Below are 15,599 nucleotides of genomic sequence, written 5' to 3'. Positions count from 1 at the left end.
CAAAAATAGGATTCCTTAGTGTCTTCAGGTCAGCTGTAAGCTCAGAAGGGTAAATAAATTCCAACTTAATTTACTTTTATTCCTTTGGAGAATAAAAGTTATCTAAAAATGTTTTTGTTCTGCTTTCTAATAAAGAGAATACATTTCCATCTTGCAATAACTTATCATTCCCTTTAAGTGTTTTTTTAACTATATCTTTTAGACAATGTACAATCTACATTAAAGTTAAACCAATTCCACAGAGGAGCACCCCAAATCTTTCAGACTCAGAGATTATCTGAAATGGCTTTGGGTTTACCAGATGTGTTTATAAATTCTAAGTTGTAGAATTATTTAAACTCATAGAGGCTTCACTCCAAATTTCTCCTGTACTGTTTTCCTAAGTTTTTCTTACTTTAACATTTCTCTGAACTTTATTGAATGTCTACTGAATAAATATCATAATTAATAAGCAGTTCCTTAAAAGCAACTTTAGGAGAAGCTAGATAACACAGTAGAAGCGTGCCAGGCAGATATTTCCTAACCTTGTAGTCTTGGGCAAGACACTTAATCCCAGTTCTCTAGCTCTTACTACTCTTATGCCTTGGGACCAATACAAAATAATGATTCTAAGAAAGAAGGTAAGGATTTTTTTAAAAAGCAAAATTAAGTCATTTTAAAGTTCCTTTTTATGTAATAAATTCATCTGCCAATTTTGTTTTTCATTATATTTCACAAAGTTAACTTGTACTCCAAAAACTCATCAAAATACTTCGTAGAAACATCCAAATTATAATTTAGAAATTTTCAGTACAGAAATTAATGTTTCTTTGTACAAATTTAGTCTCTACTTAGCTTTTGTTTCAGCCTTTCCTCTCAGCAACCTCCAAAATAGTGTTAGAAATAGATAGAGAGAAAAGAGAGACCTGTCTTTGCATTTTTTTTTGAAGTTTGATTTTTTTATAGCCAATTTCTATTGGTCTGTTAGGCCAAAAGAAATGGCAAAGTTTTCTAAAACACCTGGTTTGGCAAAAATAAAGTACAGATAGCATACATAGCACAAATAATCAGACACTTTATATAAGCAGGCCCTTTAAGGAGCCGTGGACATATTCCACAGTTCTATGACTATTCCTAGTTTTTCTAATGTGAAAAGAGAAGAGAAATTGAGGAAAATCTTGGTATTGCAAATTTTTCTCTAGTCTTCACCCTCTTCTTTATGAATCTGGTTTTCTCTTTGAAATTTTTGGTTAAAAAATCTAATATGTAAAATCAACTTTAAGACCAATGCAGGAAAACAGAATAAAACTAGAAAGTTCCAAATACTGGCTAAAACTCATCACCTGAATCCCTAGTGGTTTTGTACTAAATCTTGCATAGCCTAAAGGCCCCTTTCTTGGCCATCCCTAAGGAAATGAATTGTTTACCCCATTCCCATGAAATCCAAACCAAAAAGGAATTTGCCTTTTCACCAATGAGAAATTTGTTGAAGTGTTGTCCTGTAGGAATACGCATACTTGATTCCAAATCTCTTCTGATGTCCTCAATGAGGAGTATTCATCCCAAGAACTCTCTTTAAATAATTTCCCTGAGGACACCCTGTCTCTAGAAATTCCCCACCTGAATTGTTAAGAGAAGTTCCACTAAAGATGTCCCTACACCTTTGATGATCCTTCAATGTGGGCTCTTTCCTACAGCTAATATTCAATTATTCAGGATCTTTTTTTCTGATGTTATCCTCTAATTTAGCCAATAAGTCTAAAGTTCAATTTGGCGATTTTAATCTTAGAGGTACAGTATCTATCTGTCCAGGTTTCTCAGGGTACTTCCTAAGTGGAGAAGATCACCTTTAAGAGGGTTTCTCTCATTTATAGATCTTTGTCTAAAAGGAATAATCTTAGCATTGCTCTATGTGAGACAAAAAAAATTTTTTCTTGTCTGTTTTGGACTTTCCTATTCAAAAAGATGTCAGGGTTGCATTGCTTTGTGGTCTTAATTTGAGGGTTTCCGGGAAACCTCAAAGAAAACTCACAGCTCTTCTCAAAGTATATCTAATTCCCCAGGGTATAAGTCACATGTTCAGTTTCCTTTGGTCTCTGTTCCCTTTGGTGTCCTGCTGACCTAATGGGAGTGGTAACCATGATCCCAGATGGCCAGAGCAATTTCTCAAAGGGCAGAGATTTTTCAGGAATTTAGCCACAGACTGGTTCATAGGTTCAGATCTAAAGGAAGCTTACAGATAGCTCTAAGAGTTGTTCCCTCCAGAGAACACCAGATGATATAGCTAATTGCCCTTTTGTTAGAGATTGCAATCATTGCTATCTACATACAACAACACACCAACCTTAGCAACCTGAGACCTTCAATTTTATAGATCTAGGATGTTCCCAAGTGGAGGACACAGGATGCCCCACTGACTCCTTTTAGGGTGACGAGTCCAAGTTATGGTGCCTATGGTTTATGACTAAAAGCTTTGATGTAGCACCTTTGTACAGAGAGAAAACCAAAAACCAAGTTCAAATTGAAAAAATATGTAAAGCTAAAAAATTTAGATCAATTTAAAACCAATTTTACATGGAAAACTTTGAGGGGAAAAATGAAACTAAAGGCAAAGGGAGAAATGCAGTGTAGGGGGATGGCAGAGTAGGACATGAAGTTTCCTCTCCTTTCTGATATCTTACAAACTAAACAAAAAAAAAATCCACAGAATCAGTGCTAAGAAGCAAAAACAGATTAGATTTGGGAGTGAAGCTTAACATCCAGGGATAACTAAGGAGGAAAGTTTCTGATTTCCCTGACCTCAGTCCCACCAACATAGGTTCAGGAGGCAAGAACAGAACAAACAGTGAAATCACCAAGGCAGCCCCTGGGGGTAGGATTGACAACTTCACCTTGTTTGGTGAGTCCAGAAGCTTGTATCTCTGAGGATATCACTGGAATCAGGAGGCAGAGAGCCCTGGCAACAGCTGTATCTGCTGCAGCCTTGACTGAAGAGACCCTTCGTGGCCCACAGCTGGGTATTGAAAGAGTAGACACCACACAGTCTTCAAGGACCAGTTTCTAAGGGCAAAAACTCAAAGCTTCCTGCTAACAAACAAGAGACTTTGGAGATCCAAGAAATTAGACTTGCCACCTGCTCTTTCCTAGGCTATGACAGTAGGAGAGTATTAATGAGGAAGGAGAGCACACTGGTAAGTGTGATTGCTGAAGGACTGGGGTTCCATTAGCCATGGTCACTCCCACAATAATGGAATCCCTGGTTTTTGCTATAGTGGGGAATTGGACTGTCTGCTTACAGTTACAGTAACAGAACTGCCCTTGGGATTTGGTTAGAGCACCTAGGGACAATCATGTACTGAGGTTTGAGCAGGGGACCAGGACTGACCTGGAAGTATAAAAATTGCAATAACTGAAGAGGACCCAGGAAGAAACAAACACACACAAAAAAATCCTGAAACCTGAGGTAACATATCCCAACACCCTAGGAACCCTGAGGCTCTAGCAAAAAGCCAATAATTAACTCTACTGACCTGACTGCTATATTTTTAAAAAAATAAACAAATGAAAATGAGGAAGAATACAACTATTGATAGTTTTTATAGGGATAGAGAAGACTTTGGTTCAAACTCAGAGGATAGTGAAATAAAAACACCTACTTCAAAAATAGCAAAGAAATAACAAGTGGCCACAAGTTCAAAAAAAAGCTTTTTGTAAGAGCTTTAAAAAGACCTCAAAAAGAGGTAAGCATGGCGGCAGTCTAAACGTGGGTCACTTCCTCTCCCCAACACATACCAACAAGGACTATCCCAAAAGACCTTAAGAATCATTTTCAGAGGAGCAGAGGAGTTGTATAGTAGGGTGCATCATTGAAGGTGCATGGGATTGGGGCTTTTCCTGTCTATAAGAGGGTAAAAGGGCTTCCACCCAAACACCAGCCAATCCGCCCTCCCCCACCCCCACCTACAGAACCAGAGTCAGAACCAGTGCACACCAAGACGAGCGAGGCAAGGGACACCCCTGGAGTGAGCAAGGGACACATCTGGTACTTGGGAGCTGACTAGGACCACAGGGGACCCACCCCTGAAAGCAGCTAGGTGGAAAATCCCAGCGAGTGAGGGAGCACAGAACTTAGGTTCCTGGAGCCAGAGTGCCCACCAGAACCAGGGAGTGAGCAAGGAGTACTTCTAGAGTGAACAAGGGATACTTCTAGGTCCATGGGAGCTGACAAGGACCACCAGAGAACCACTCCTGAAAGCAGATAGACCGGAAAACCAGGCGGGCAGGAGAGCGCAGACCTCAGGTGCCCCTGGGAAGGTAGCATGGAGAAGAGCTGCAAAGAACTGCAGAGATTCGAGAGCCTGCATCAGGCAAAATCCTTGCTCCTTAACTGCATACACAGAAAACCTGCCCAGCTGACTCAGATTTCTGACTAAAGAGGGAAGGGGAATCATACAGGAAAATGGCTAATTGCACACAGGAGCCTCAAAATCCTTCCAAAAAAAACCCAAAAGAAGGCTGTGACCCTCGAGAATTTTTACAGAAGAAAAACCCAGGCTACAGAGGAAATACTGGACAAAACTCAAACAAAGGCAAAACGTTAAAAAAAAAAACCTGAAATTGTCCACAAGTCATGGAAGAATCTCAAATGGAGCTTATCAAAAAGATGGAAGCCTTCTGGGAAAGAGAAATGGGAAATGGTTCAAAAAAATATGAAGAAATTATAGCTGAATACCAAAAAAATTAAAGTAGAAAACCAGGTCGTAAGGACCAGAATTGAGCAACTGGAAACCAATGATTTTGCAAAACAGCAAGAATTACTAAAGCAAAGTCAAAAGACTGACAAAATAGAAGAAAATATAAAATATCTCATTGACAAGGTGACATCAGGAAAACAGAGGAAGGAGAGACAATTTGAGAATCATTGGTCTACCTGAAAAGCCAGAAATAAACAGAAACATTGACACCATACTACAAGAGATATCAAAGAAAACTGTCCTGAAATTCTTGAACAAGGGGGGAAAAATAGACATTGAAAGAGTTCATAGAACACCCTCTACACTAAACCCCCCCAAAACAACTCTCAGACATGTAATTGCCAAATTCCAGAGCTTTCAAGCTAAGGAGAAAATCCTACAATAAGCCAAAAAGAAACAATTCAGATACAAAGGAGCACCAAACAGGATCACACAAGACCTGGCAGCTTCCACACTAAAGGACCACAAGGCCTGGAACACGATATTCAGAGAGGCAAGAGAACTGGGTCTTCAACCAAGAATTACCTATCCATCAAAAGTGACTATACACTTCCAGGGGAACATATGGGCATTCAACAAAATATAAGATTTCCAAGTATTTGTAAGAAAAAGACCAGAACTAAGTGGAAAGTTTGATATCCAAACCCAAAGATCAAGAGAAACATGAAAAGGTAAATATGAAAGAGAGAGAAAAGGAGAAAAATGTTTTTTTGTTATTCAAACTGTCTTCTCTAAGGGCTACAATCAGATCAAATTATACATATTAATATATGGGGAAAATGTTATTTGTAACTCTCAAAAAATATTTTCATTATTATAGTAAATAGAAGAATCATTCATAGGAAAAGATTGGGGCATTAAAGGATATAAAATGATATGCAAAAAAAGGATGAGGGGGAATCGATGATGGTACTAAGAGATACTTGAAGAAATAAAATAAAAAGAATAATCTTTGTCACACAAAGATACACATGGGAAGGGGAGGGGAAGAATTCTCTTATAAGAGGGAGAGGAAGAGAGTGCTAATAGGTAATACTCAAATATTACTCTCAGTGAAATCAATTCTGAGATGGAAGAGCATCTAGATCCATTGGGATCTTGAAGTCTATTGTATCCTACAGGGTAAGTGAGAAGGGGAAACTAAGGGGGATTGGGGGAAGGGAGTTCAAAAAGGGGAGGGAAGGAGGGGGGAAAGGGAATTCAACATATCATAAAAAAAAAACAAGAAGGGAACAAAAAGGGAGGGGCCAGAAAGGGAAGCATAGCAAGGGAAGGAAATAGGGGGATTGTATAAAAGTAAGCCACTGGTTTAAAAGGATATAGCAAAATAAGAAAGGCCAGAACAAGGAGAGGATAAAAAAATGCTAGGGAATTCAAAAGTGACAATCATAACTTTGAACATGAATGGCATGAACTCACCCATAAAGCGTAGATGAATAGGAGAGTGGATTGGAATCCAGAATCCTACCATATGTTGTCTATAAGAAACACTGATAAGGCAAGTTGATACTCACAAGGTCAGAATTAAAGGATGGAGCAAGAACTTTTGGACCTCAACTGACAGAAAGAAGGCAGGAGTTGCAATCATGATATCTGACAAAGCCAAAGTAAAAATAGGCCTGATTAAAAGGGATAGGGAAGGTAAATACATCCTGATAAAAGGGAGTATCGATAATGAGGAAATATCACTAATCAACATGTATGCACCAAATGGTATAGCACCCAAATTTCTAATGGAGAAACTAGTAGAACTGAAGTAGGAAATAGATAGTAAAACTATACCAGTGGGAGACCTGAACCTACTACTATCAAATTTAGATAAATCAAATAAAAAAATAAATAATAAAGAGGTGAAAGAGGTGAAAGAAATCTTAGAAAAATTAGAGTTAGTAGATACATGGAGAAAAATAAATAGAGACAAAAAGGAATACACCTTCTTTTCAGCAGCACATGGCACATTCACAAAGGCTGACCATATACTAGGTCATAAAAATGTGGCATACAACTGCAGAAAAGCAGAAATAATAAATGCAACCTTTTCAGATCATGAGGCAATAAAAATTATCAGTAAGGGTACCTGGATAGCCAAATCAAAAACTAATTGGAAATTAAATAATATTATTCTCCAAAATTGACTAGTCAGAGAACAAATCATAGAAACAATTAATAATTTCATTGAAGAAAATGACAATGATGAGACATCCTTTCAAACTCTATGGGATGTAGCCAAAGCAGTACTCAGGGGAAATTTTATATCCTTGAGTTCATATATTAACAAATTAGGGAGGGCAGAGGTCAATGAATTGGACATGCACATCAAAAAACTTGAAAGCAAACAAATTAAAAACCCCCAGAAGAAAACCAAATTAGAGTTCCCAAAAGTTAAGGGAGAAATTAATAAAATTGAAAGTGATAGAACTATTGAACTAATAAATAAGACTAGAAGCTGGTATTTTGAAAAAACAAACAAAATGGACAAAATATTGGTCAATCTAATAAAAAAGAGTAAAGAAGAAAATCAAATTAACAATATCAGGGATGGAAAGGGAGAACTCACCTCCAATGAAGAGGAAATTAAGGCAATCATTAAAAACTATTTTCCCCAATTATATGGTAACAAATATGGCAATCTAGGTGATATGGATGAATATTTACAAAAATATAAATTGCCTAGATTAACAGAAGAAGAAATAGAATTCTTAAATAATCCCATATCAGAAAAAGAAATTGAACAGAAATTGAACATCAAAGAACTCCCAGAGAAAAACTCCCCAGGGCCTAATGGATTCACAAGTGAATTCAATCAAATATTCAAAGAACAGCTAATCCCAATACTATACAAAATATTTGAAACTAAAAGCAAAGAGGTAGTTCTACCAAATTCATTTTACGACACAAATATGGTACTTATCCCAAAGCCAGGCAGACCAAAAAGAGATAAAGAAAACTACAGACCAATCTCCTTAATGAACATAGATGCAAAAATCTTAAACAGGATACTAGCAAAAAGACTCCAGCAAATCATCACATGGGTTATTCACTTTGATGAGGTGGGATTTATACCAGGAATGCAAGGATGGTTCAATATCAGGAAAACCATCCACATAATTGACCATATAAACAAGCAAACCAACAAAAATCACATGATTATCTCAATAGATGCAGAAAAAAGCCTTTGACAAAATATAACACCCATTCCTATTGAAAACCCTAGAAAGTAAAGGAATAGAAGAATCTTTCCTAAAATAATAAACAGTATCTATCCAAAACCATCAGCCAACATCATCTGCAATGAGGATAAACTAGATACATTCCCAATAAGATCAGGAGTGAAACAAGGATGCCCCTTATCACCTTTATTATTCAATAATGTACTAGAAACACTAGCAGTAGCAATTAGAGAAGAAATAGAAATTGAGGGTATTAAAATTGGCAATGAGGAGACCATGCTATCACTCTCTGTGGATGACATGATGTTCTACTTAATGAATCCTAGAGAATCAGCTAAAAAGCTACTCAAAATAATCAATAACTTTAGCAAAGTTGCAGGATACAAAATAAACCCACATAAGTCATCAGCATTTCTATATATCTCCAACACATCTCAGCAGCAGGAATTAGAAAGAGAAATTCCACTCAAAATCACCTTAAACTATATAAAATACTTAGGAATCTGTCTGCTGAGACAAACATAGGAACTATATGAACACAACTACAAAACACTTTCCACACAATTAAAACTAGATTTGAGCAATTGGAAAAACATTAATTGCTCATGGGTAGGATGAGCTAATATAATAAAAATGACCATCCTACCCAAACTTATCTATCTATTTAGTGCCATACCCAATGGACTTCCAAAAAACTTTTTTACTGAACTAGAAAAAACCATAACAAATTTCATTTGGAAGAACAAAAGATCGAGGATATCCAGGGAAATAATGAAAAAAAAATACAAAGGAAGGGGGCCTCGCAGTCCCAGATCTCAAACTATATTATAAAGCAGTGGTCAACGAAACAATTTGGCACTGGCTAAGAGACAGAAAGGAGGATCAGTGGAATAGACTTGGGGTAAGTGACCTCAGCAAGACAGTCTATGACAAACCCAAAGACCCCAGCTTTTGGGACAAAAATCCATTATTTGATAAAAACTGCTGGAAAAATTGGAAGACAATGTGGGAGAGATTAGGTTTGGATCAACACCTCACACCCTACACCAAGATAAACTCAGAATGGGTAATGACTTGAGCGTAAAGAAGGAAACAAAAAGTAAATTATAAGAACACAGAATAGTAAGAATAGTATACATGTCAGAGCTTTGGGAAGGGAAAGATTTTAAAACCAAGCATGACTTAGAAAGAGCCACAAAATGTAAAATAAATAATTTTGACTACATCAAATTTAAAAGTTTTTGTACAAACAAAACCAATGTAACCAAAATCAGAAGGAAAGCAACAAATTGGGAAACAATCTTCATAACAAAAACCTCTGACAAAGGTTTAATTACTCAAATTTACAAAGAGCTAAATCAATTGTACAAAAAATCAAGCCATTCTTCAATTGATAAATGAGTAAGTGACATCAATAGGCAGTTTTCGGTTAAAGAAATCAAAACAATAAGCACATGAAAAGGTGTTCTAAATCTCTGATAATCAGAGAGATGCAAATCAAAACAACTCTGAGGTACCACCTCACACCTAGCAGATTGGCTAACATGACAGCAAAGGAAAGTAATGAATGTTGGAGGGGATGTTGGCAAAGTCGGGACATTAATTCATTGCTGGTGGAGTTGTGAATTGATCCAACCATTCTGGAGGGCAATTTGGAACTATGCCCAAAAGGCAGCAAACCTTTTGATCCAGCCATAGCACTTCAGGGTTTGTACCCCAAAGAGATAATAAGGAAAAAGGCTTGTACAAGAATATTCATAGCTGTGCTCTTTGTGGTGGCCAAAAACTGGAAAATGAGGGGATGCCCTTCAATTGGGGAATGGCTGAACAAATTGTGGTATATGTTGGTGATGGAATACTATTGTGCTCAAAGGAATAATAAAGTGGAGGAATTCCATGGGGACTGGAACAATCTCCAGGAAGTGATGCAGAGTGAAAGGAGCAGAACCAGGAAAACATTGTACACAGAGACTGATACACTGTGGTACAATCAAACATAATGGACTTCTCCATTAGTGTCAATGCAATGTCCCTGAACAATCTACAGAGATCTATGAGAAAAAACACTATCCACAATCAGAGGACAAACTGTGGGAGTAAAAACACTAAGGAAAGGCAACTGCTTGACTACAGGGGCCGAGGGGATATGATTGGGGATGTAGACTCTAAATGAACATCCTAGTGCAAATTCCAACAACATGAAAATGGGTTTGGATCATGGACACATGTGATAACCAGTGAAACCGCGTGTCGGCTATGGGGAGGGGTGACAGGAGGGGAGGGAGGAAAAGAAAATCATTTTTGTATCCAATGAATAATGTTTGAAATTGACCAAATAAAAATAATGTATATTAAAAAAACTCTAAAAAATAAGAGAGATTGAGGAAAATTTGTAACAACATAAGAGGAATGCAAGAAAATCAAGAAAATTATGAAAGAAAGATCACCCAAATGGAAAACTGGATCCAGAAACTCATAGAAGAAAATAACATATTAAAAATAGAATTGGACAAGGGAAAACTAATGATTTCCTAATCCACTAATTCTTTAATTCTGCTCTCTGGAGATAATCGTTTTGCCTTTCCCTTCTATTAAGTTGTTCTGTCTTTAAGGAATCAGACTAAATTTATAGCAAGAATGTCAATATAATTGTGGTTCTTTTCTCTAGTCTTGTGTCGTTTTATTGGGTTATATGACAAAGAACAAGAATTAATTATGAAACATCTGATCACAAAACCAACTGACCTGAAAAATAGATCTAGGTGAGACAATATAAGACTATTTGGATTCCTAGAAAGTTACAATCAGAAAAAGAGATTAGACCCTATACTCCAAGAAATCAAGGAAAATTGCTCAGAAATTCTAGAAACAGAGGATAAAATAGAAATGGAAAGAATCAACCAATCACTACCTCAAAAAGCCAAAGAGGAAAATGCATAGGAACATCATTACTAAGTTCCATAGCTCTCAGGTTAAGGACAAAATAATGAAACAAGGGGGGAAAAACAATTTAAATACTTTGGAGCTACAGTCAGAGACTGGGCTTAAATGGATATAATCAGAAGAGATAAGTAGAATAATTACATTATGTTGGGAGGTAGTGGTACTTTAGGTAATGAAGCATTATCAATTTTGAAACTGTATGCACCAAGTTTTTTTCATATTTTTATGAAATATAATCCATATTTTAATGGAAAAACTAAATGAGATACAGATGGAAATATATAACAAAAAACAATAGCATGATATTTTAATTTTCCCCTCTCACAACCAGATAAATTTAACTAAGAATAAATAAGATGTTAAGGAGATAAATAGAATATTAGATAAGTTAAACATGATAGATATCTGGAAAGTCCCCACATACTAACATGAGGTTAGTAATACATCTAAACCTCAGCATAACATAATCCAAACATCATTTCTGGTGAGACAACAATGGATTAGAAAATATAAATATTCTGCAAAAGTATTAAAGTAAAACAAATCCAAAAAGAATTCAAAAGTAGAGGCACATGAGTATAATTTGCATATTTTAAACAAATTGTAAACAATGTGGAATGTGTGGTTTTGCACATAATTTTGTATGCATTGGTTTACTTAGATGCTTATACTTGTGGTGGTATTTATTAAGCATATAATTTTTTTTAATATAGGGGAAAAAAGAAAAAGAGAAGTTCAGTTGAGTTACTATGCTGGCTCAAAGATGCTTACCTGGTGGGAAAAGAGGAAACAATACTAAAACCAGCCCTGATTTTGCCTCTCCCACCCCACACCCCTGCTTGGAGAAGAGAAATGGGGGGGGGGTATCAGAGGGGGAAGAATGTGACTTAGTGTATACTTTAAATCTTACAGCTATTCTTATCAATTTTTCAAATTTTCTAATTCTAAAATTTACCTGACTACTCAAGAGCCTTCCTAATTAAAAGTATATAATGAAGAAATTGCAATTTTATTTTGGAAATAACTATTAGTCCTTTTTTCAAACTAATTAGAGACCTCTTTCAAAATAAAAGCAAAAATTCATGATAGTTCAAAAGTCCATATAAGTGGAAATGGTTATATATGTACAGGTATCACTGATGTCTATATATATGGGAAGAGAAAGAGAGAGAAAGAGAAAGAGAGAGAGAGAGAGAGAGAGAGAGAGAGAGAGAGAGAGAGAGAGAGAGAGAGAGAGAGAGAGAGAGAGAGAGAGAGAGAGAGAGAGAGAGAGAGAGAGAGGGAGGGAGGGAGGGAGGAGAGAGAGTATATAAAGATAGTTTTACCTAAGAAAAGAATTAACACAAGTGTCTATTTCTACTGCCAGAATGAGATAAACATCAGGTATCAGAGGTGTCCTGAGAAGATCTCTTACTACAGAAGTAGTCAAGAAATATCTCCCAAAGGATAACTTTGACATGGGCAAGTATATGGAAGAAGAAAATTACTAGGTGAATTTAGGAGGAAAGTGATTACACCATTTAGGCTAAAGTGTAATGTTGGCACAATGGAGTCATAGAAAATATATCTAGATGGGTAGTTTAGGGCCAAATTAAGAAAGATCTTGAATGCCTAGACAAGGAATATGAACTTACTTTTGTATACTATGGAGAGCTACTGAAAATGAACCAGTCAAACTAAATTTATAAAATCATTAAATTAATGTAGATATGTTAAGAATGGGTTAGAATGGGAAGAAAATCAAAGAAGATACAAAGAAATCTGTTCATTCATTCACCAAATAAAGTACCTACTAAATTCACTAGAAAGAAAAACAATTAAGACTATTTTTGCCTTCAAGCAGCATACATTCTATTGATTGTCATTACAGTAGCTCAACACTGAGAAGACATAAGGTTGAACTGTAATCATTTCAGGGAAGGGGTCTTTCATATCATTTAGAACAATTTGATTATGTTACAGGTGATAAAACTGAGGCCTAGAGAAATGAACTGATTTGACTAAGTTCACATAGTAAAAGAATGGAGCTTCAAACCTTGGTTTTCCAACCCCTAATGCAGTATTCTTTCCACAATATATTGCACAGCCACCCAAACCATGAATAAATCTGAAAATCATTATGAGAATTAATAAAACTCAAACTCAGTGACTGAATAGATACAAAAGCAGAAGTCATTTCTCTGATATTTACTAGATAGAGATACAGACACTAGATGCAGATAGATCTAATTCAGATCTATCATTCAATTCAACAAAAATGAAGGGATAATAATATTAGTAGTAAGCATTTTGATTTAAACATGTTAATTTAATCCTTACAACAACTCTCTGAGGTGCTATTATTATCCTCCTTTTATAGATGAGGAACCCCTGAAGCAAAAAAAGTTTGTAAAAGGTCACACAGCAAGTAATTTTAGGATGGCATTTGAGCAAGATGGTGGCCTAGAAGGAGCAGAAGTTCAAACCTCTGAAAACCCTTCCTTACAGATCACAAACTGAATGCTCCCAGGGGACTGAAAAACAAACTTAACAACAAGACAGAGCCAAGGAACCCTCCTGCTGGACTTAATTCAAAAGGTACACCCCCTGAAAAGTCGGAATCCGAGAACACTCGGGTTTAAGGGGAAGACAGAAGGAAGGTACCAGGACCCATCCCCCCTCCCACCCAGAGTGCTGAGATTCCAGCAGCAGTGGGAACTTCTGAGCAGGCAAAGGTGCTAGTCTGAAGAGCAAAGCTTGAGAGTAGGACTGTGCCAAGTTCAGAGTGTCCAACATAGACGGTGGGGAAGGAGCTAGAGAGGGAGCATAGACCTGGCAGCCTGCCAGAGCTTTGGAGATCTTCCATATTTGCACCAGCCTTCCAGGAAGTTTAGGACTCAGAGCATACCCAGCCTAACTAAGCTGAACTTAATCCCATCAAAAGTCTCCAGAACTCAGGAAAGCCCAGACTCCACACCCATCCTCATTGACTGTTGGACTTTAAGCCAATCAAAAGCCTCCAGAGGACAGAGAAGCTCAAACCCCCAACAACCCTCTCCCAGAGACTACACTGAGAAATCCTCCGTTAAAGCTCCAAGAGGGGAGAGTGATAGAAGCCCCCCAAAAAACAAAAAAAAATGAGAGGAGCAAGAGCACAGACATATACAGGGAGTAAAGAGAAGGGGTGAATTTGAGCAAACAACAGAAAAAGAAGAAACTACAATAGATAGCTTCTACTCAGCAAATGGAACAGAGGGGGAGAGATCAGCAAACGATAAATCAGAAATCCCAGCGAATTGGATACAGGCTGTGGAAGAACTCAAAACACAACTAAGAGAGGCTGAAGACAATTGGGAAAAGAACTTAAAAATTAAGATAAGGATGGCTTTTGAATTCATCTTCTTGTCTTCAAGTCTACCATTCGATTACCACCATGCTACCAAACTGCTTGCATGAGCCAAGTAAAGGAATTATGCCTTCCAGACCTCTCAAAATCAACATTAATAATAAAATTGTTCATTTAAAGAGTTTCATTCTAGTTATGTGATCTAGATATTGGACAACATGTCTCAGAGTAGGAAATTCCAAGCTTGCCACTAAACTAAAGGGAAACAAATCACCATCTCTGGGTTTTCCATTCTCCATTTGTCAACAACCACTTCTCATTTCTGCCTGATTTTCCCCATAATAAAAGGTTGAAAAAAAGATGGTTGTCCCTTTTCACCATCTCCAACCCATCCCCTAATTTCTCTCTCCACTGCTTCAATTTGCATCTCCAGTTTCTTTTTCCATTGTGGCTGATGTTCACAGGGTAGACTATTTAAAGACTTCTTAACCAAAGATCTGAAGTGAGCATAAGAGGAAGGAGAGAGGGAGACAGGACTAGCATATCATCAAAGTTCAAAAGGAGCTGAGAAGTACTTTGCAAGCCTATAGCCCCCTGAGACTTCATCCTAAAATAATCACAAGTAAAAATGAACCTGAATTTGGGAAGTCCCCACCCATATCCAAAGAACCTCTACCCCATCAATTTGAGAAGCTCTATAACCTAATATACATAAGCATTGGACTTGACCCCACCCAACAACAGCAGCTCATAATTTGGCCCCAGGACTCTGGCAAGGTTCAGAATTGGAATTGCAGATGGAGTTAGAAAGGCAGGATGAGAAGCAATGTGGTGTAATGGAAAGTTCACTGGATTTCCAATCAGAAGATCATGGTTTGAGTCCCAGCTCTGCTACTGTATGAACTTAGAAAAGTCACTTAGTTAATCAGCCATTCAGGCAACAAGCATTGTTTACTTAATTGACTATGTTTAGCTATGCTAAATATTGAAGAAAGATGTGAGAACCCACCATCATTTGAGGAACAGTCTATGCAAAAAGATATGTACAGGTAGGTAGATGCAAAGTGATCTCAGAGGAAAGGCATCAGAGAAGGTGGTATCATGGGAAAAGGCTCCTCCAGAAGGTAGAATTTGAGCTGAGTCTCTCTGGATCTCAGTTCCCTTCTCTATAAAATAGGGCTTTTACAATCCCTTCTATCTCTAAAAGCTACCATGTAAAAAAACAAATTCTTAAAGAGCAGTCTTAGGACCAGACCTTACATTACCATGAAGTCATCAGTTGGCCAGGACCACAATTATCTTTAGGAGAAAGGGGCAGTTAGCACCCATGGCTAGGATAACCAATCAACTTTTCCTTTCTAGTCAATGTTTAATCCTTTGGTGCCATACCTCCCGTAACAACTGGAGTCCCAGGCCCCATGTGCCACA

The 15,599-nt window shown here is 37.2% G+C and overlaps 1 long non-coding RNA gene across 1 annotated transcript in view; it reads left to right on the top strand.

Annotated features, from left to right (window-relative positions):
* LOC103104476 (uncharacterized) overlaps window positions 1–12,761 on the top strand; it is a 33,739-nt gene extending 20,978 nt beyond the window's left edge. Inside the window, exon 4 of the long non-coding RNA XR_461309.3 lies at window positions 12,213–12,761. This is a non-coding gene — a long non-coding RNA (uncharacterized LOC103104476). The remainder of the gene's footprint in view (window positions 1–12,212) is intronic.
* The last annotated feature ends 2,838 nt before the right edge of the window (window positions 12,762–15,599 follow it).

The sequence above is a fragment of the Monodelphis domestica genome, chromosome 2 (assembly GCF_027887165.1).
Source record: "Monodelphis domestica isolate mMonDom1 chromosome 2, mMonDom1.pri, whole genome shotgun sequence".
NCBI classification, from domain to species: Eukaryota; Metazoa; Chordata; class Mammalia; order Didelphimorphia; family Didelphidae; genus Monodelphis; species Monodelphis domestica.
This window is presented reverse-complemented; position numbering and strand designations above follow the sequence as displayed.